This window comes from Tribolium castaneum, chromosome 7 (genome assembly GCF_031307605.1).
Source record: "Tribolium castaneum strain GA2 chromosome 7, icTriCast1.1, whole genome shotgun sequence".
In the NCBI taxonomy this organism is placed as follows: Eukaryota; Metazoa; Arthropoda; class Insecta; order Coleoptera; family Tenebrionidae; genus Tribolium; species Tribolium castaneum.
Window position 1 is genome coordinate 18023362 of NC_087400.1, and position 20947 is coordinate 18044308.

A 20947-nucleotide genomic window follows, 5' to 3' on the forward strand; every position below is an offset into this window, starting at 1 on the left:
ACGTCTGGTACAATTGGTTGCAATAAAAGCAGAAAATGTCATAACATGAAAACGTCAGATTTTTATAACAATAAGTACCTACAAAAATAAAATTATCGTTAGGGGTATTACTGCACCAGATGAAAAAAACATTTTAAAGTTTCGGTAAATTATAATTTTTTTATCAATGTTTATGGTGCTGCACTGTGTAGTTTTAAATCTTCGGTGCTTAATTGTGAGATTAAGTTAATCAATTAAATCAACGAAAATTAAGACTTACTGTTTTCGAAAAAGTGAAAGGAGGCGTCTAATTAATTTTATCTACAGCATTGTTGTTAATAGGAGTCGTCTTATGATATTCATAGATCACACCGGATTTATAGTAAAATTGTCTCGTGATTGGCCGAATAAAAATTAATTCGACAAATCTCACTTCAAAACTTCGAGTAAAAATTTTTTTAAATATTGATTTAGTCTTTATTGTCTGACTGTGGATAAAATGTTATGTTGAATACGGGTCTTACACGTATTTTATCCGTTTTTGTTGCAACAAACTGTAATTAAACACTTAATTAAAATATTTCTCTCAAATTTCTGATAAGTATTCACCAATTACATATTTTCACTATCCATTTATTTTTTTACCCGTTTGAAATAAGTTTTTTGCAATGTAAGCTTTTTTTTCGGACTAATTTTAATAAACAAGAAACCGATGTTTGAAAATTTAAAATTTAAAAATTTTGATAAATTGTTAACGTATAGCTAAAATTCCACAGGCACAGCCTGCTCTAATTCAATTTAATTTCGATCTCATGTTATTACATGGATTCATAATGCAAAATAAAATTCTTCTGTAAAAATTTGACTTGAAAGAAATTGTTAGAATTTAATTAAACGCTATTTTGATATTATTCATCGGTAATTTCACTGTAATTTATAAGGGACAGGATTGAGTAGTAATAAATCTCCGCCACAAAAGGACCCACTACCTATCCCAATAACAGTAATGACTGCAGACATTTTAGAACTATCGGAACGGTCCCATCGGACGGTTTTAAAGCCAGGAACGGTGGTATAAGCACATTAACGTATTAAAATGTTTTTATTAAAAAATTACATCGGATGTTCAAATTAATGACTATTTTGGTCTAAGCACAAAAGAATTCTTCGTTTAAAATTTGCATTAATCCTTGCGGTAAGATTTAATACATTATTTAATACATTCGTTTTCGAATGCGTTACCTGAATTAGAAAGTTTATTCCAAGCCTGCATGTTATGTTTTCCCTATTTCTGTGAAAAAGATTAACATTCCATTTACAGTAAATAGATAAAATAAATGGGAATCCGGGCCTGAAAAATTCTTACCAGCTGCCTCAACCTTCAGACCCGATAATGATCGTATGCCAATTTTACGAAAAATGCAATAAATTTTTGAAAACCACCACCATGATGAAGATCTTTGGTGGAAATGATTTACAATTCTACCAAAATTCATGTGAAAACTGCCCCAATATCAAAATGCAAATTAAAAATCAACGACACATTTTCTCGAAAGTTTAATTAAGCACTTTGATGCAATACCTCAGAAAACACCCATGGACAAAAAATCGTTGACATTAGATTATAGTTAACTAAGCGAAAGTGAAAAAACACTCTCCATAAAAGTAAACATTTTAAAAATTGGTCAAAACGTTTTTTTATACAATAAAATCAGATACGATTTTTAATAAAATTTTAGATAAATTACAAACAGGTGTAAAGTGCCTGAGTGTAAGTAAAAATTGATTCACCCGGTACAAAGAGTTTGTTAAGATTTTGGAAATTGGTAGGCATTGTAATGAAATTTTTTTTTTCAAAAAGTTTCTACACATGGTGCCTAATTTATCTGTTCCCGCCATGAATTTCGAAAACAGGCAACACATTGTACAAGTCAAAGTAAATTTTGATTTTTAGAATTTTGGTTTTTAGAATTTTGGTTTTTAGAATTAACGCACAACTATTATCTTATAACGTTGACTTTAGTTAAATTATCTAAAAATGTATTCAAATCCCGAAAAAAGCCACATAATTATAGTTTTCTTTAAGGACATTCAATTGAAATTATGAGGCAGCAGTTTGACTCTATGAGAGACGATACCCAGAAAGACAAACACCTTGAAACCGTGTGTTTACACAACTCGAAATTAATTTACGTTAAACGGGAGAGTTTAAGAAGAAAAATATTAGAACCGGCGGTGATTGAAACGCTAAATGATTATCCCCATATCAGCCAGAAATAAATCGAAAGGTAACTAAAAAAAACTGAGCAAAGGGTCCGTTTTAATATTTTAAAGCCAAACGGCGATTTTAATGCGACTCCCAATACCTAAGGATGCCATCACAACACAAGCGGAAATACCATACATAATCTTAGTATTAGTAACAATATTATCATTATCATAAACCACCCGCGGTCACCTACCGACTTTCACTCGAACAATTCCATCCCGACAGTAAAAGACTTAATCTTAAGGCTCTTAAGGGAGCTGGCGCATACGTTTTACGTGTAAACTGTTTTCACTGTTTTTAGCCGCAAATTTAGACTTGAAGAGTTTCTTGACATTTGCAGTGTTTCTTTATAAGTAAATGTAGGTCGAAGAGTCATTTTTGATTGAAATAAATGCCTAGATATTTTTTTATTAAATAAAATGTCTGTTAATGAAGTTGATACGAATTTTTGATAACGGTGCATTGTATTGAGAATTTAAAAAAACCATTTTATAGGAAATTTAAAAATACAGACTTGAGATATTTTAGATTTTTGTTAACTGTTCTTAATTGTTAGATATAAAGCAAAAATTAAATTGTAAGTAGGCAACTTTTAATGCATCCTTCTTCGAATGCGTAGCTAGCTGGAAGAAGATTTTTGACGGGTTTAGGACGCACCGCTGGAGGTAAGCACCATTGGGGTGACCCACAAGATAATAATTTTATTGCATTTGTTCAAGACAGAGAAATGTATCGGCACAAATAGGAATTTTAGCGATTTCTCTAATAGTGGTATAAAATTAAAGCACATGATTTCGGAATTAATTTTTTTAACAAAATAATTTGGTACCTATAGATTTGCATTACGTTTTTTTTGTAGACACTGCTATCAACGTATCTTATGAGATTTTGAAATACGAGTAATCACGCTCGCTATTTTTTTGAATACTTTTAACAATAAAATTATTCCTGTTTTAAAAAAAATATAAAAAAAGATGATTAAAACTTTGGTTGTACTTAGCTTCGTTCTGCACAGGTTTTGTGATAGAACTACTGAGCTCCCTCACCACGACAAGGTGTCAACCCACTGAGGAAGTTTTTTTTTACTTTTATTGTTCAAATTAAAAATTATAATTATTATTAAAATGCTTATCATCATATTATGTAATTATGTAAAAATCTCTAAAACTAAACTTGAAATATTATTTACAAATCCTTTTTTATTATCCTGCGTAATGGTAAATTGCGACTATGTCTTGAATCAATTATTTCTGGTAACATGGCATTCATATAAAAATTTTCAAGACAATCTATCATTCTTCCGTTCCAATATTTACTATCGTCTTTCTCAATAATACAATATTTTAAATCTGTAGAGGTGTACACTATAAAATAACAAGTTTGGCGATTAGTAATGTGGAGCTGACCTTGTACTTGATACATGTAATTATCTTTTTCTTTTAAAACTATTTTACTATCATCTTGAGAATCTATTTCTAAGTATTTAATCAATTTTTGTTCTATGGCAGTTTTAATATTTATGTTTCTTGCGCTAAATGGACATTTAATTTCAACAATACCATTTGAACCCACTAACCCATCTGGTGTTGCACCTAAAAATTTTTTTTCTTTATCAACAAAAAAGCCGCATGAATCTACCTTTATACCTGTGATCTGTTCAAACTTCTCCTTTGCTTTCTCTTCATTATCAATTCCCCACTGTAGTGGTTCGGGTAATTTTTTAAATTTAGATAATCCCACACGATACAAGATATCTTTTACAGCATTCGCTGTATTAGTCGTACATTTCATATTAATAATTCTTCCGAAATTACTAGCCGTTAATCTATTATTTCTTTCTTTATCCCACTGCTCATTATTACGTTGACCAATTGTTAACAAAGGAATTTTTAAAATATCGCAAGCAGCCAAATCATTCAAGAACTCATTTTTTATTTTGTCATATGTTTCTGTTGGCATGTCTATTATGTCATTAGTCGCACCATAATCCGAATCTGCACTTTGAATACGAATTTTTCTTTTATTTAATTTTGTAGCATGAAGTTCTTTGGTTTTTAATAAGCGATTTGAAAATTTTGTGGTGTAAATGCCACTATTCCCTGATATTTTCTCCATAATTTTAAATACAAATTTGTTTTTGTTATTTACATTTACGACTGCCGCAAAGCATCTTCCATGATAAGAACCGCGTTCTGAAAAATTTATTCTTTTACCCCCAACAAGTTTGTTAACTACTGAATTAAATGACTCAACAGAATTATTATCGACATCATACAATAGACTTGAAGATAAATTTGCAACTCGTTTTAATGCCTGCATGAACAACTCAAACAAGGAACTATTTTTAAAGTCAGAATATGCAACTGCATTTGTTATTTGACCAACTGTTTTACAAAAATACGTAGCGCACTTTGAATGATTACCAAAAATATGTGCAGGTCCATTTAAAATATCATTTTTCAGGTTTTCTGCTTTTTGATCGAAAGTACAGTTTTCGTTTTTTCTGTATTTTATCGCTGAAACAATTGCGGTTCTAAATTTCAATTAATTGTTGCGCAAAAAAGTTTTTATATTTATGTCAGAACGAGGAGTTTTAGCGATTTCTCTAATTTTAGTACAAAAATTTCGTAGTATATGGTTTCGGCATTCAATTTTTTTAATAAAATAATTAGGCCCGTATGGTCTTGCATTACGAATTTTTTTGTAGACGCTACTATCACCATCTCCTATGAGGTTTTTAAATCTTACGTTATGCATGTCTACTGATTTTTTAAATCCATCCAAAATAATTGCTGCTTCCATTGAAGTTGAAGTGTTTTTCCAATTTTTAAAACATTTATGAGGGGGCGTCGTTTGGTTTTTTTTCTTATAATACATACATTTTTTACAATTTTTATTTTTAACTCCCACGTATAAAATTTTTTTAGTCCTTGCACCGACTATTGTTGCAACACCAGAAGATGCGTTGTAATTTGATTTGTAGGAACGTTTAGACCACGCACCATCTACTACAACTGTAATGTAAGGTACTCTTCATCTTTATCAATCTCACCGGCTTCGATTGCCAACGCACGCTCTTTTTGACCGGCTGCTAACATTTCGTCTAGAGCAACGTTTTCCGCGATATGTAAAATTTTTCCTTCGGTTTTAATATATGTTTTTTTATTAAGTTGTGGAATGTTCAAAGCTGCGCAAAATTCTGTTATTTGAGAATAACCAGCACCTATTGCTACTGTGCCACAGACAGCTGCTTCATTTATGTTATTATCTGCTTTTTCCGTACTAAAAGTCCGTTACTCCACACATACTACATTTATATTTAAAAACACTTTTAAAACCAAAATGCGCTTCATGTACTATGTCAACGTTGAAAAAACTGCAAGAATAAATGTCATGTTTTATGTTTTTTAACTCCGAAAATAAATGACCTATGTCAACAATCCTTCTACCGCTTGGAATATAAATTTGTTCTTGACTAGTATCTTTCTCAATAACAAATACTTCATCATCATCGGAACTTGATTCAATTGACTGAAAGCTACACTCCGCGAGACTTGATTTACTTGGAAATTCCGTTTTAGAACCCTTTCGTTGTTTTTTCCAAAAATTACGCATTATTTGTTTTCGACTTTTTCTTTTTTTTGAAAAACTTAGTTTACTATTATTACCCATAATTTTAAATATACAAAGATTTTAACTATTTACAAATGATATAATAAGAAATTAGGAAATACACTTACCAACCAGCAGTCGCAACAAATAATTAAATAAAAAGAAATAGATAAAATTGATATACTGCAAAGTAACAAATTAAAAACTACAAATACCACTGTTTAAAAATTACCACTTATTACAAAACACTGTGGGGCAAGAAAGTGACCAGCACTTTATATAATGTAAGAGTAACGCAGCTATATCTTCGCAAGCTAGTTATAGAAAAATTGTATAAATTTAATAAAAAAACGAGAAATAATTCCTAAATTCTAAAATAATACATAATTATAAAAGTATCATTTATTTTACTAGGCGTAACGTAAACAAATTATATCCCTAAGACTGGATCTTACAATCTCTCGATACGTTATTTGTACTATATTATTACTGGGTATAGTTACAATAAATTTTTACAACAATGTATTTTTCAGAATTTATTACCTGGATAAAATTATCAGACGAAAAAGCGGGTTTAAAGAAGTTTTCATCATTTTAATGAGATATTCCTAGTAACTTTTTTAAAGTTAAACTGTTTTCTGAAAGAACGATAATGTTTCACCAATCAATTTTTTTATTTTATATTTTTTCAATGCAAGTGATCCAATTAGAAATGCACATGACACATAATATAGCGAACAGAATTCGGTTAATTAAAACATAAAACCCAATAAATAAATGGTGTAATGGTGTATTATTTTTTACAAAACTATGCTAGTATTTTATTATTCTTTAGTATCAAATTTTTTTAACAAAATAAAAAACGTATTTTTCACTGTATGTTGCTTGAATCTCTGAAATAAGAGAAACTATCGTGGGCGATAGTGGAATTCAGTTTGTTTACATTATTTGCATTTTATGAGAAGGGACAAGACACCCCGAGGCGAAGGTCGGATGCCTATCCGATGATTGACAGCTGTCACTGAAAACGGGTCTAAAAAAAGTATGCAACTTGTAGTACACCAATTCTCAACAATCGCTTCGGTACCCTGAAGCCTTAAGATTAAGTCTTTTACTGTCGGGATGGAATTGTTCGAGTGAAAGTCGGTAGATGACCGCGGGTGGTTTATGATAATGATAATATTGTTACTAATACTAAGATTATGTATGGTATTTCCGCTTGTGTTGTGTTGGCATCCTTAGGTATTGGGAGTCGCATTAAAATCGCCGTTTGGCTTTAAAATATTAAAACGGACCCTTTGCTCAGTTTTTTTAGTTACCTTTCGATTTATTTCTGGCTGATATGGGGATAATCATTTAGCGTTTCAATCACCGCCGGTTTTTATATTTTTCTTCTTAAATTCTCCCGTTTAACGTAAATTAATTTCGAGTTGTGTAAACACACGGTTTCAAGGTGTTTGCCTCTCTGGGTATCGTCTCTCATAGAGTCAAACTGCTGCCTCATAATTTCAATTGAATGTTCTCAAAGAAAACTATAATTATGTGGCTTTTTTCGGGATTTGAATACATTTTTAGATAATTTAACTAAAGTCAACGTTATAAGATAATAGTTGTGCGTTAATTCTAAAAACCAAAATTCTAAAAACCAAAATTCTAAAAATCAAAATTTACTTTGACTTGTACAATGTGTTGCCTGTTTTCGAAATTCATGGCGGGAACAGATAAATTAGGCACCATGTGTATAGTCCGGGACATTTCAATATGAGATACGTCACAGCGCCTACGTTGACGCGAGACTATATAAAGCACAAAAACTAGATAAAGAGCTCAAATTTGGGGAACTTGGGTGTTGAATGTTTGTTTGATGTGTTTGACAGATGGCAAATGTAAACAATAATAAAAATTGAAATATTTCTTTATTGTAGTAAAGTAGAGCAAAATTTAAATACTAGATCACTTATAAACAAATAAGAAAAGGTTTAAACACCTAGAATTTTCGTTGCTTGATTAGTTGTTTAGGTTAGGTTTGACCTTGTGACCTTGTTATGACCGTCACGTTTAGAAGCGAAATTTGCATTGAAAGGGCCATTAAAAGCCTCAAAGAGGGTTTGGGGAGGCATTGTCATGTTCCAATTACATGACCCCCCTGCTGCTAGTTTCACGGGTACAGTACAGATTAACCATTAACCTGCTTCAAGATCACAACATTTTCATTCCTGGCGTTTGCTATAACATATTTGGACCCTAGATTTGGACTGACAGTATTAATAATAAATTTTAGGAAATCATATTACATATTACCGTTCCAAGAACACTTGTGGAGGAGTTCCTTTAGCCCTTAATTGGTCATTAGGTCATAAGACAAAGCGAAGAACGTTACTACTCGTATAATGTATAGAAACCAAATATTTGAGTCCAAAAAATTCAGTTATGACGTTGACGGTTATGAGATTGACATTGTGCAGATCATTGCAGGTAGAAGTCTCACGTTATTGTGTAAGATCTATCTTTACTAGTTGATAGGTACGTCTCAAAATTAAATAAGACAACCATCATGGGCCCTAATCTCAAGTTGACTTAGAACCGGTGCAAATCGGGATTGACATAGCAACGACGTAAATCTAGCAATGCCATTCGATGCTGCTATGTAACTGCGACCTGCGCAATTTTGCGACCAAACTTGAAATCAGCCCCATAGTGCTTAATTCATGCAATCAAGTTTCCGAAACTATCTGACGAAGAGAAAATAGAAATGTTACAGTAATTCGTGATAAAAATTGAAACCACTTACCAGATGTAGGAAAGAAAATAATTGGTAGCCCTAGCCTAAAACTGTGGAAGAAGTTACCCTGTACTCAGAGTTTATGAATTACATGAAAAAAAGTAGAAGTACGATGAAGGATTTGTATAATTCTCTGTGAAATTGCAAAACCCTTACGGCGGTCACTATCTTTTATGAAATTTACTATTAACAAAATAACCGACCTGTCGAAACTCAAGTAATTACGGAATACGAGGAGGTTATCCCCCTTTGTGTTACAGACTTGTAGAAATATACAATCTGTCTATGAATGAATGTCGGATCGTATTAGGTATTAAAAGTTTCTTGCTTCCTTCAAGAAAAAACGAACGATGTTAGTATATGACAAAATTGGTCTTACTAGTTATCTGGGTAGATAAAAATTGGTACTTTTCAGAAATTTCATAGAAATAAAATAGTTAAATGCGACAAATTCAAATTCCGGAACCACCTGAGATCCTACACTCTTTTATAAACAGTCCGTAGACCAAGGATGGATATAGATTCAAAAAATGTAATGGCCTAGAAATCCCCATTTGTAAATACTGATCTGCGTCATGAACAAAATATTTCGTTTGAGTAAGTTATGTAACTTACCCTGCAACTATCCCTACTATCAATGCACTACCATTTTACATACACACAACATATTAAACCATTCGAAATGCATTCATTCAGACTCAACAATCATAAGTACAATTTCCTCTTCACTTTCAACATCTGACATTCTACTTTCTTCATTCATTGCCACCACAATCGTACTGGGATATACCATATTGCATACGCCACTACTTGTTCCTTGTTCCTCATTCACCATCAATGTATCTTCTCTTTCAACCGATTCATTCACACTAACTTCATTACCAGAATCTTCATTATCCGATAGTGACAATAAGCTAAAGTCAGTATCAGATTCAGACTCTGCTAATGAAATTATCACGGGAGGAATATCATCCACACTGGTAAATGCACCCATATATCTTGCCCAGTCGTCCTTAATCAGTTTTTCACAGTGTTTCACACTATTCCTCCACATGTCCACAGTAAAACTGGAAAGCGCTTCTTGCCATAAAGCCCTAACCGTGTCTTTCGACGATGGCCGGGACCTTATGTGCTTATTATAGTAAGTTTTACAATACCCCCATGCCAGTTCAATAGGATTGTATTGACAATGGTAAGGGGGTATTCTAAGAACCTCACACCCATTTTGCTTCAGTAGCTCATCAATAACAAATTTCCTATTAATTTTGTCTGCCGAAAAAGGTTTAATTAAATCCCACAATTTTTTGTTAATCCCTCCCCAAATTCAATATTATGACTTACCAACCACTCTTGCATTATGCTTTTGTTTGTATTAAAGGTGGGTGGTTTATCAACTAGCACAGAGTGGTATGGAGCGTTGTCCATAACCACTACGTGTTTTCCCTGCATTTTACTTAATGCAGGGATAAGTTGATTTTCCACCCACCTTTTAAACAATGCGTGGTTCATATTTTTGTGGTAGTCACGATGTTCAATTTTGCTGTCCAAAAAAAAGCTACAACCCTCTATGAACCCCCCAGATTCACATCCTGCATGCAAAATGGTAAAGCGCTTTCCCTCATTCTTTATTTTGCTAGGATTAGCTCGACGGTCATCATCTTTCACCCACATTCTCACCTGACTTCCATTCTGGTATATCCACGTCTCATCCAAAAATATAAAATTAATTTTTTCATTGGATTGTAGGTGTTGCAGGTACCTTCGCAAAAAAGTAATTTTTTTTGAAACCAAATGGGGGCTTTCCGTCAAAATCTTTCGGCCATTACATTTTTTGAATCTGTACCCCATAGATTTTACCAATCTACACAGAGTTTTTTTGGATGCCCCTGGCATAATTATACAAATCCTCCATCGTAAAGTACTGGTTTTTCTCATGCAATTCATATACTCTTTTCGACAGGTCTTCCTTAAAACACATATCTGTGTGATAAGGAAGATTCTTCTTCCGTTTTCCAGTTTTGGCACTTTTTATTTCTTCCCCACGTTCTGATTGTTGGACGATTGTCCTAACTTGATTTTCACAAATCTAAATAAATTTTTAAGTAATACTAAGCTGAAGTATTGTTAAATATTACCGCAAAAATATAGGCCACTTTTTCGTACACATTTGGCTTTTTTACCAAATGGCTGTAAGCCTCCTCCAATTCCCGGAAACACCTTATGACCGCTTTTTTCAAATCAGCGGTCAGTAGTTTTCGAGTTCGAGTTTTGGTTTCCATTTTAACGGATTTTAAAAACACAATCAACCAAAACACTAATCTGATAGGTATAAATTATCAGTCAAGAAAAAAAAACTTCTTTGTAGAAGATAAAGGAAACACCAATTGACAAATTTTATATTCTCTATTTATTTTACAAAAAAAAACACATAATCACTACATCTTACAAATACATTCATTAAAAAGACGAATTTAAATTTTTAATTAGTAAAAGGAACTCTTACTACTTGTTTAAATACTCACATTACAACTAATATTTGGATGGAATGATTCTAAGTGAAATGGAAGCAACTGCCCCTTACAATATATTCACGATAGAACCAATAAGTAGGGCCTCTCTAGTTAATCACGTTGAAAAAACATTCAACATGGCATAATACCGTATTTGCCTCAAACAAAAATCGATTGCTATAGGGTTCTAGTTTTCTAGTTATCTTCATGCTTGAGGCATCTTGTACTCTCCATATTCCCGGTGATAATAGACTCCAGAGTAGTTAGAATGAAATAACAATGAGAAGGTGTCCCAGAAAGACACAACTGTAAAAAACGAACATTATTTTGTTTTTTTTATAACTGTGCAGTGTAAAACTATAACATTATAATGTTAATAGGGCGCATCCGAGTTGGGCCGGGTACTTATCATAATCCCCGACCTTCAAACTGTAATTAAGCGGTCTCTTACTCAAATTAACTCCTTAAGTGATCGGGATGGGTTAAAAATCAGGTAGTTTCGTTTCAAATATTGTGCAGGTAATATTTTTGAGGAAGGTGTTATCATTTTTGTTTTTTGTATTAAGTACTCCATTATGGTATATCACAAATGAATAGTATTCTCAGTGAAAAAAGAATATAGTAATTAATTACAACAAATTTTAAATTTTGTATGGTGAAAAAATTAATAAATGAACAATGGCTTTTCGTAAAATGCCAGTGTTGTGCTAAAGTTTTCTAAGCAAGTACTGATTTCATAATAACCAAATGTATGCTTACCCACAACAAACACGGAGAAACAAATGGTGTCGCATCTACACATTCGCACGAGTGGCGATACCAATCGGGATGCAGATGCTCTCCTTATTCACCTCGCCGCTCATAGTGCTCGCGTTGGGAGCGGTATTTTGGAAAAGAATCAAAGGGTTCAATAGAAAAGAAGACTTTTAAACCTGGCGTTATGCTCACTGTGCTCATGAGCCACTCGCAAATGTCGGCGAGCGTGAAAGCGTAGATACGGCATATATAAGGTTGCAGAGGATTATCAACATTTCCCGCCAAACTTGGACATGACCTTAAGCATTCCTGCTGCGAACCGGCCCACTCGGATACTCCGTCCAAATATTCTGATCTAGTTTAGTTTCGACTTTATACAAAAACAAAAAACAACCTTACACATAAAAAAACAAAAAATATCAAAGTAATTGCACTTTTGTTAACGTACTTACAAGTAAACAGTGGACTCCATTTGTAACTCATAACAACTTGTACACTAATCCACAAAATATGCACAAGGTGATGCAAAACTATTGATAAGTGAGGTTATGCACTTTGTTGTCCACTCCTAGAGGCAAAATATATGGAGAATTGGGAAATAAATCGCTATCACAATTAGTCACAGACCACAGTCAGTACCTGATAGTACCTTATTCCAGTCTGAACACGTACTGCGATTCTGTGTTATCCCATTCCCGTCTTATCACATAACCTAAGAAGTTGATATGTGTCAAGTAATGTTTCTCTTCAAAGATACTTACTTAAACATGTCTTTATAAATTAGTACACACTTCTAGAGCGAACGTTGGTTACATATGTTAGATTTGAGTGTCAGGGAATACAAAACACAGTCTGTTAAAACAAAAGTTTAATGATGAACTTGATTTCGGAAGATTAACAACAAAACACATTTCAGGCCGACGCCATCACAGTAGCTTCTCTCCTAGTTACTTTCTGACTACCAACCTCATAACCTAAACTAACTAAATATTCTAACACTCGGTCATTCTGACCTTCGAGCGGACCTCCGCTCGACATAAAACAAGGAGCAATGAAATTTAATACACTAATGAAACAAAATCACTTAAAATAGTTTATAGTCAGCCAGTTTCTTTGGCATCCGTCTATTTCGTTTTGGTAGTTCTTCGGTTACAATTGCATCTGGTGTAGAATGTATCTGAACTTCAACAGTTTCGATTTGTGGAAGTTCATCTTCACTACTGTCACTGTCTTCGGATTCTGTGTCTTCGATTGGGTTTCTGTAGAGTTTGAGTTGAGAAACATTGGCTGTAGTCGTAAAAATGCGTCCCTCATCCGCAAGACTGGAGATACGATATATATCCGAAGGCAATTTCTCAATAACTGTTAATGGTCCTCTATATTTGGCTTTAGTTTTTGATGATTGTCCGGTTCCTCCAGGGATGTAGGTTTTGAACATAACGATGTCTCCAACGTTGTATGTCACACCTTGGAACTTCTTCTTATCATATCGTCTTTTATATGCTTTTTGTTTTTCAACAATTGCTTCACGAATTTCTGCTTGGATACTTTCGGGAGGAGTCCAGGTACAATCTTCGCCTTCTGCAAGCTTAGTGAGTTTTCCATCGTCGAACACGGGTAAGTATCCATGAAGGGCTTCAAATGGAACTCTACCAGTGGTTTTATTCAACATAGAATTTAAATTGCGTTCTACCTTGACAATCTTTTTGTCCCATTGTTCTTCGATATCCATTTCGCACATTAATGTGGGTATAAGAGTTCGCATTACTCTTTCCACTTGTCCATTTGCTTGAGGCCACCGGGGAGGTATTAATAAAACCTGTATGCCTAAGCTGTCGCAAAATTCACCGAATTCATCTGATTTGAAACATGAACCCTGGTCCGCCACTACGAGACGGGGTATTCCGTAATTGTCAATACAGTTTTGTAAGGCGCTTACACTTTCACTGGATTTTGTACTCTTCGTGGGGTACAGTTTCACAAACTTCGTTAAAGCATCGATTACCACAAGAATGTAAGAATTTTCGTCGTCGGTTTTTACTAAAGGGCCTACATGGTCTAAATGAATTTTTTCGAAAGGTCGTCGTGGTGGTCTCGGTGGGTGTAGCTCTCCGGGTCGCTTTCCTGATGGGATTTTATTTAGTAAACACTCCGCACACGCACTGATATGTCTTTGTACATATTGTTTCATCTTCGCGAACCAATATCTTTCTCGAATTTTTGCAACTGTTCGGTCAACGCCGAAATGTCCTAATTGGTCGTGATGTTTCACCACAATACTTTTCCTCATTGATTTTGGGATCACATACAGCCATTTTCCAGAACCATTCACGTTAACGTTTCTGAGTAGTCTCGCACTATCTAACTTGTAGGGAAGCACTCGCTGACGTTCCACTGGTGTTCTCTCTTCATTAGGTTTTTTCAAAATTTGGATTAGCTCACGAAGTTCAGCATCTCCATATTGAATCATTAGCACGTAGTCGGTCTCGTCAAGTGTTTGCAGGACTTCTAGTCTCTCATGAATGTGGTCAAGAGTGTCTTGAGAGTCATCGACAGGAGCACGGGAAAGGGCATCCACATGGGCCATTCTTCCACCTGGACGATGTTTAATCTCGACGTCATATTCCTGTAACAAATTAAACCAACGACAGATCTGGGCATTTTGCGTCTTAAAATTATTTAGAAATGTTATGGCCTGACAGTCCGTGTAGACCACAAATTTTAGTCCGATTAACAAATTGCGCAATCTCTCGATACACCAAACTACCGCCATCAGTTCTAATTTCGTCGAATGATACTTCTCCTCAACGTCAGTGGTTTTCTTCGAGATATAATATACGGGATGTAGTTGTCCTGCACTGTCCGTTTGAAGTAGCATTCCCGCCACGCCCGCACTACATGCGTCCGTATGTAATTCGGTTATAGTCGCTTTTGGATTATACAGTTTTAAAACCGGTTCAGCACACAAACTATCGCGCAAATCTTCAAAAGCTGCACTTTGGTCTTCTCCCCACGTAAATGTCTGAGTCTTCCTTGTCAAATCCGTCAAAGGTCGGGCACGTATTGCGTAGTTTCGCAAAAATCTCCGAAAATAACTTGTTAGTCCTAAGAATCTCTTCAATTCATGAATATTTTTCGGCGTTGGAAACTCTGATATGGCTCTCATTTTGGATTTAGCTGGTTGCATCTTCTCACTTGAAATTGTGTAGCCAAGAAATTCAACTTCTTTTAGTCCAAATACACATTTACGCAATTTTAAAGTCAACTTTGCTTTCTTAAGAGCCGTTAAAACCATTTTTAACTTGTCTAACATATCTGTCCAATCTTTCGCACCAAGCAAAATGTCGTCAATGTAAGTCATGCACACTTTATTTCTGAGTGGACCAAGGACTATGTGCATTAATCGGCAAAACTCATATGGGCCATTTGTTAATCCGAACATTAACCTCTCAAACTGGCCTGTCTCGTCTGGAGTTATAAAAGCAGTCTTCTCCTTCGATTCTTCATCTAACGGAATTTGCAAATATCCATGAGCGAGGTCCAATGTCGAAAATATTCTTGATTCACTCAGCATCTCAAACTGTTCATCAATACTTGGAATTGGAAAAGGAACTTTTTCAGTTTGTTTATTCAATCTCCTGTAGTCAACAACTAGTCGAGGTTCACCACTTTTCTTCTGGACCAAGACGACTGGGCTAGCATATTGACTATTTGTTTCCGTCACTATTCCATTTTCCTTCCAATCACGGACTATATTTTTAATAATTTCTCGTTCTCGCAAACTTGCTCGATATGGTTTGGCACTTACTGGAACATTCGTATCTCTAATTTTCATTTTCATCACATCTGTGCAACCTAGTTCCTTTAAATTAAATGCAAAACAAGACCTAAATTCGTTGAAAAGCTTGATTAGCTCGTGTGTAATTTCAGGAGGAGTTGATGGGTCTACTATTATTTGATCTTCAGTAATTTCACACTCTTCGGAAACAACTTCTGAATCTTCTGCCGTTTTCTTATGTTCATCGGTCGAAATTTCCCATTCCGAAAAGGGAAAATCCTCTCGTTTTTTAAAGATTAGCTTATCGTCCACTCTAAGATAGATTAGATTTTCATTCTCAGTAAATGGTCTGCCAATAATCATGTCCACACTTTGGGCATCATCAGCAACAATGCAGATATCAACATTATCTACGCGAACTTCATCGATTTGAATACCAGTATTCACTACACCTAAGCATGGTATTGGTGAATTATTTCCAAAACCAAACAATTGCACATCTTTTCTCGTGATGGGCCAATTGTTTTCTTTGACAACTGAACTTCTAACTGTGCAAACAGAACTGCCCATATCAATCATTGCATGGATATTTACGTCGTCTACTTTTGTCACTCGTAAATATTTTTCAATTCCATCGCTATCTTCTCTTGGCTTCTGATGGGACGAAATAAGACTAACTTCTTTCTTGACTGTTGCAACTGGTTTTCGCGAAAAATTCTGACTCTTTTCCCCATAAGAATTTTTACAATCCTTTGCCACATGACCCGTTTGTCTGCATTGAAAACAAATCGTTTGTTTTGGTTGAGTACATTTTGACGCCAAATGTCCCGCTTGTAAACAATTGTAGCACTTAATTTCGTTAATGTTTTTACTCGGTTTTATCGAACGTTCATTTATACCGGAAAACGCGCGCGAATTATTCAAAATTCTCGAAAATTCAATGATGTCATGAAGAAGTTCATCCGCGTCTGTATGCGATTTCGCGACTAGTCCTTGCACAATATTTTTATTCGATAGTCCCACAACTATTTGTTCCTTTGTTTCCGCGAAAGGTAACTTCAATTTTTGGCACAATTGGAATTTATCGTGAAAATATGTGGATACAGACTCACCGGGTATCTGTTGCCTACTTTGCATTTGTCGCCAACACTCCGTTGTGCTTACTCTGATTTCGAAGGTTTTCTTAAATTGGGTAACGAAGTCGGTCCATGTTTTGATTTCCGTGCGATGGGCATCATACCATTTTCTTGCCGCTCCCACAAGATGGTTCCTGGCTGTCTCCAAGCAACATTCGTTTGACCACGAATGGATTTCTGCCGTGACGTTTATCTTCTCCAACCATTCGATTGCTGCACCACTCTCACAATCGCCATCAAATGTCTCAACTGATTTCGAAAAATCGGGCACAGTTTGAATCGTTGTTCCACGATTTTGTTGTTCAAGCATCATTTTCATTAGTCTTTCTTCGCTGGCAACACGGTTTTGTTCCATGACTCGTAAAGCATCCGTGAACATCGTCATCATGTCCGCAACAACCTTCTCGGTACCCATGATGATGATTTCTTCCACTGATCGGCTGATCGCAATTCGTCAAAAGAGAAAAATTGAATGACGCTGTAACACCACTTTTACAAACGCCAAACACACGCGCTCACTTATTTTCTCCACACACTGGACTTTTTGGGAAAATCCCACTTCTGATTGTTAGATTTGAGTGTCAGGGAACACAAAACACAGTCTGTTAAAACAAAAGTTTAATGATGAACTTGATTTCGGAAGATTAACAACAAAACACATTTCAGGCCGACGCCATCACAGTAGCTTCTCTCCTAGTTACTTTCTGACTACCAACCTCATAACCTAAACTAACTAAATATTCTAACACATAGGGTTAAAATTATAACATTTGCTTTGTTATGTTATTGTTTACATCAGTCAGCCGTTTACTGTCATTTTCTAATGCTACCAATTTTAAAAATGTCCCTGTTATTAAAGCTCAAGGACCATAGAATGAGAGAGAGAACATTTTTTGTTCACATAGACGCTGAATACACGTATAAATGTCAGAAAATTCAAATTTTTTATGTCCAAATAGAAATGTCCCGGACTGTATGTACCCTTATTAGTTTGCATTACTGGTTTTATACAAAAATTGAATAAATATACTCAAAGTTTGTATATACAACCTGTAAAATTATTATCACTAAACACGGGACTAACAAATTTACACTATTTAAAAAAAACGGTTTTATTAATTATAGTAGTGCAAAATACATTCTAAAGCAAAACATATTGTGTAATTTTCTCATGCACAACTTAATTTTAACAGTCCACAAAACTAGCACTTTACTTTTCCGTTTTTAAAAAAAAAACACTTCCAGTCTCACATAACATTCAAAGTGCACTTTACGAAGGTACAGGGGGAATTTGAAGGCATATACACTCTGACTTCTTTCCATTCTTGAATAATTGCGTTCCGTGATGAGGCAAACGCGATTTTCACACAAGAACCAACCTAAACGACAACATGCTGATCTGTGACCAAAGCCAGTCTCACGACCACACATGACACACAAAAACATTATTTTAAATAAACCGTCAATGTTGTCAACCGTTTTACAAAACTGCGCGTGCTAATTGTGCTTTATGCCTTATATGGGTTGACATTGTTGACAGTCCAGGGTGAGCACATAGCGCGAAATTTAAATAATATTTCCAGTAGATAACGAATGGGGGGACAACACAACACAACCTTGACCTTGAGTTTGACCCCGCCCATTTTCCCTCTCTTTCTTTCAAGGCCACTCGTTCTCTCTCTTACTTTTCAAGGCCAACCCCTCCCACTTCCCCCACCACTTCAAGGCCAAGGCATTATTGGACCTTGATGTTTTCAAGGTCAAGGTTATTCATGCTACTCCCCACTTTTTCAAGGCCAACAACTCCTCACTCATTCAAGATGAATCGCGCAATTGTCCTTACTCATTTTCCACCCCAAACTGTATAAAAGATAATGTGTTGTGTTGTGTAACACAGTTCTTGTGTATATCTACTATAACAAGAAATTCTTTAAAAATGGAACCCATCAGAAAAAGTTCTATTTATAATACTCCTGGTAAGTTTAATATTTTTTTAGTAGTTTAGTTGGAAATAATTTTTTTTCAGAGGATATCATAGTTTGTCCATACGACAAAAACCACATTCTTCTTTGGTTTCGGCTCGAAAGGCACATATGGAAGTGCCATCGGGCCGATAAAGAAAAACAAAGGGCCTTACATGAAGTGATGATGAAGGAAGAAGAGGAGAACTGGGATCATTTCAATGAGCCCAGCTACCTCGACTTCTTAAAATCTAAAAGGAATCATAATGCCTTAAATTAAAGAAGTAAGTTTTATTGAAACTTTTTCAACAGTAATTTATTGTGAATTTTTTTAGGGTCGGGGTTCTTTCGTAAAAATAGTGTAGAATAAGTTTAGCAAAGTAGTAGTAGTCGTAGTAAACTGTAAATATTATATTATTGTATAAAAAAAATAAAAGTTGTAAAAAAAAGCTACATGTTTTTATGTACACCTATTTCAACCTACTGATACAAGTAAGTGTGACCTGCAAGCAGAGAGTCGCTCACTGTTTCAAGACCACTCATTCCCTCTTTATCTTTGATGTTTTCATCTCACTTTTTCTCATTATCTCACTTTTTCAAGGCCACAATATTGATGCATTTTCATTCAAGGTTAAAAAGTGGGGGTATAGTTAATATATAGAATTTAGTACAAGTTTGATAGCAGTCAGTACTGATTTAATCCTCCGAGAAATAATAATATAAAAAAAGTGCATATATCTGTGTTAATGTCTAAGAGTATTCGCTGCTGGGTCATGGATGTATTGAATCGAATCGCTCGATGCGGACAGAAACCCATTTTAAAAGCTGGTGAGCTAGAGTTGAACACAAGATTCCGCATACATAATATTAGACGCACAAAGTCTCTGTTCGGAAATTCAGTGCTTGTTGAGTTGGACAATTATGCAGTGTTTCTGCCGAGAAGAATAAGTGATTATTTAACTGAGGAGAAAATTGATGAGTTATTACGAGATCCACGTCCACTATATTTAATATATTTGGGAAAAGAAGATGCTAGAAACCCGACATCTGCACATTGTTTTGAGTTTCAACGTGTTGATGATGAAATATTAGGTGAGTGAACATAATGTAAAATGGAGGATGAAAAGAAATTAAAGAAATGTATATTTCATTTACAGTTAACGAGAGTGCCGAAGAGTAGGATGAAATTATCGGAAAAAGACTTATGTGTGTGAAGTAGTGTGCGTTTTGTGCTAGTGATAGTTTCTTAAAATAAATGAATAAAAATCATGTGTCTAGACGATGGACAATATGAAAAATGTTTATACGAGTGTTTTGATAAAAGACTGTTATCATATAAGAACTGGGTACATTCATACCCATCTCCATGGAGTTTAGCAAAAGCGGGATTGTTTTATATTCAAATATCTGATTGTACCCAGTGTTTTGTTTGTGGAGTAATAATTTCACGATGGGAAAAAAGTGATGATGCGTTTATGGAGCATAAAAAACATTCTCCAAAATGTGGATATGTGAAATTGCTTTCCACAGACAAAACTACAATTCAAAAATTCAAATTAGTTACTAAAAATAGCATTGTTGTAGTTTTATTTTTTATAGTATTTGTATTCATGTATTATTTATGGGCGTCTTCTTATGCATAGGTAATGTGATGCAGACTTGTTAACCTTGATCAGTGTCGGGCGCGCGCCAAAGGTGAGGTAAACTAAAGGTTTCAAGAGACGTCTTGATTTAATTAGTTTATAATTAAATAAGTGGTAGAATAATATGGAGGATTTATAATAGATTTAAGGATATTTAATGTACTACCTATAATATTGATGAAATAAAGTGTTTTAATTGATTCCTTTTAGTTTATTTTATTAAAAAAAAACAATTCATAATAATAATTATCTATGTAATATCCGATGAATTAATCCAAGAGTTATGAGTTTTATCCATTCCACTCCACTTGACGAATAAACGGTTACCTTTCTTTCGTAAAACTTTCTCAACGAGATATACATTCGGATATTTAACTTTTTGTAATTCTTCAGTGTAGAAACCTCCTCGTATTGTTTCTCCAGAAACATCTTGTAGCAAATAAGTTCTAGGATTAGTATTTTGAATCTTCGAAACTGTAAATACTTCATTACTCCAATTTGGGGTGTACCCTTTCTTAAAA

General features: G+C 34.5%; 1 protein-coding gene and 2 long non-coding RNA genes across 4 annotated transcripts in view; all 3 read left to right on the forward strand.

The window, feature by feature from the left end:
* The window catches only part of LOC107398920 (uncharacterized), a 302351-nt gene that overhangs the window by 110573 nt on the left and 170831 nt on the right, over positions 1–20947 (forward strand). The gene's annotated exons all lie outside the window — the stretch shown is intronic.
* LOC135266697 (uncharacterized) lies at positions 7658–9934 on the forward strand. The gene is made up of 3 exons (XR_010334843.1): positions 7658–8024; positions 8142–8335; positions 8384–9934. It is a non-coding gene; the product is annotated as an uncharacterized LOC135266697 (long non-coding RNA).
* LOC135266651 (uncharacterized) lies at positions 18409–20626 on the forward strand. Its single transcript, XR_010334760.1, has 3 exons — positions 18409–18798; positions 18849–19067; positions 19119–20626. It is a non-coding gene; the product is annotated as an uncharacterized LOC135266651 (long non-coding RNA).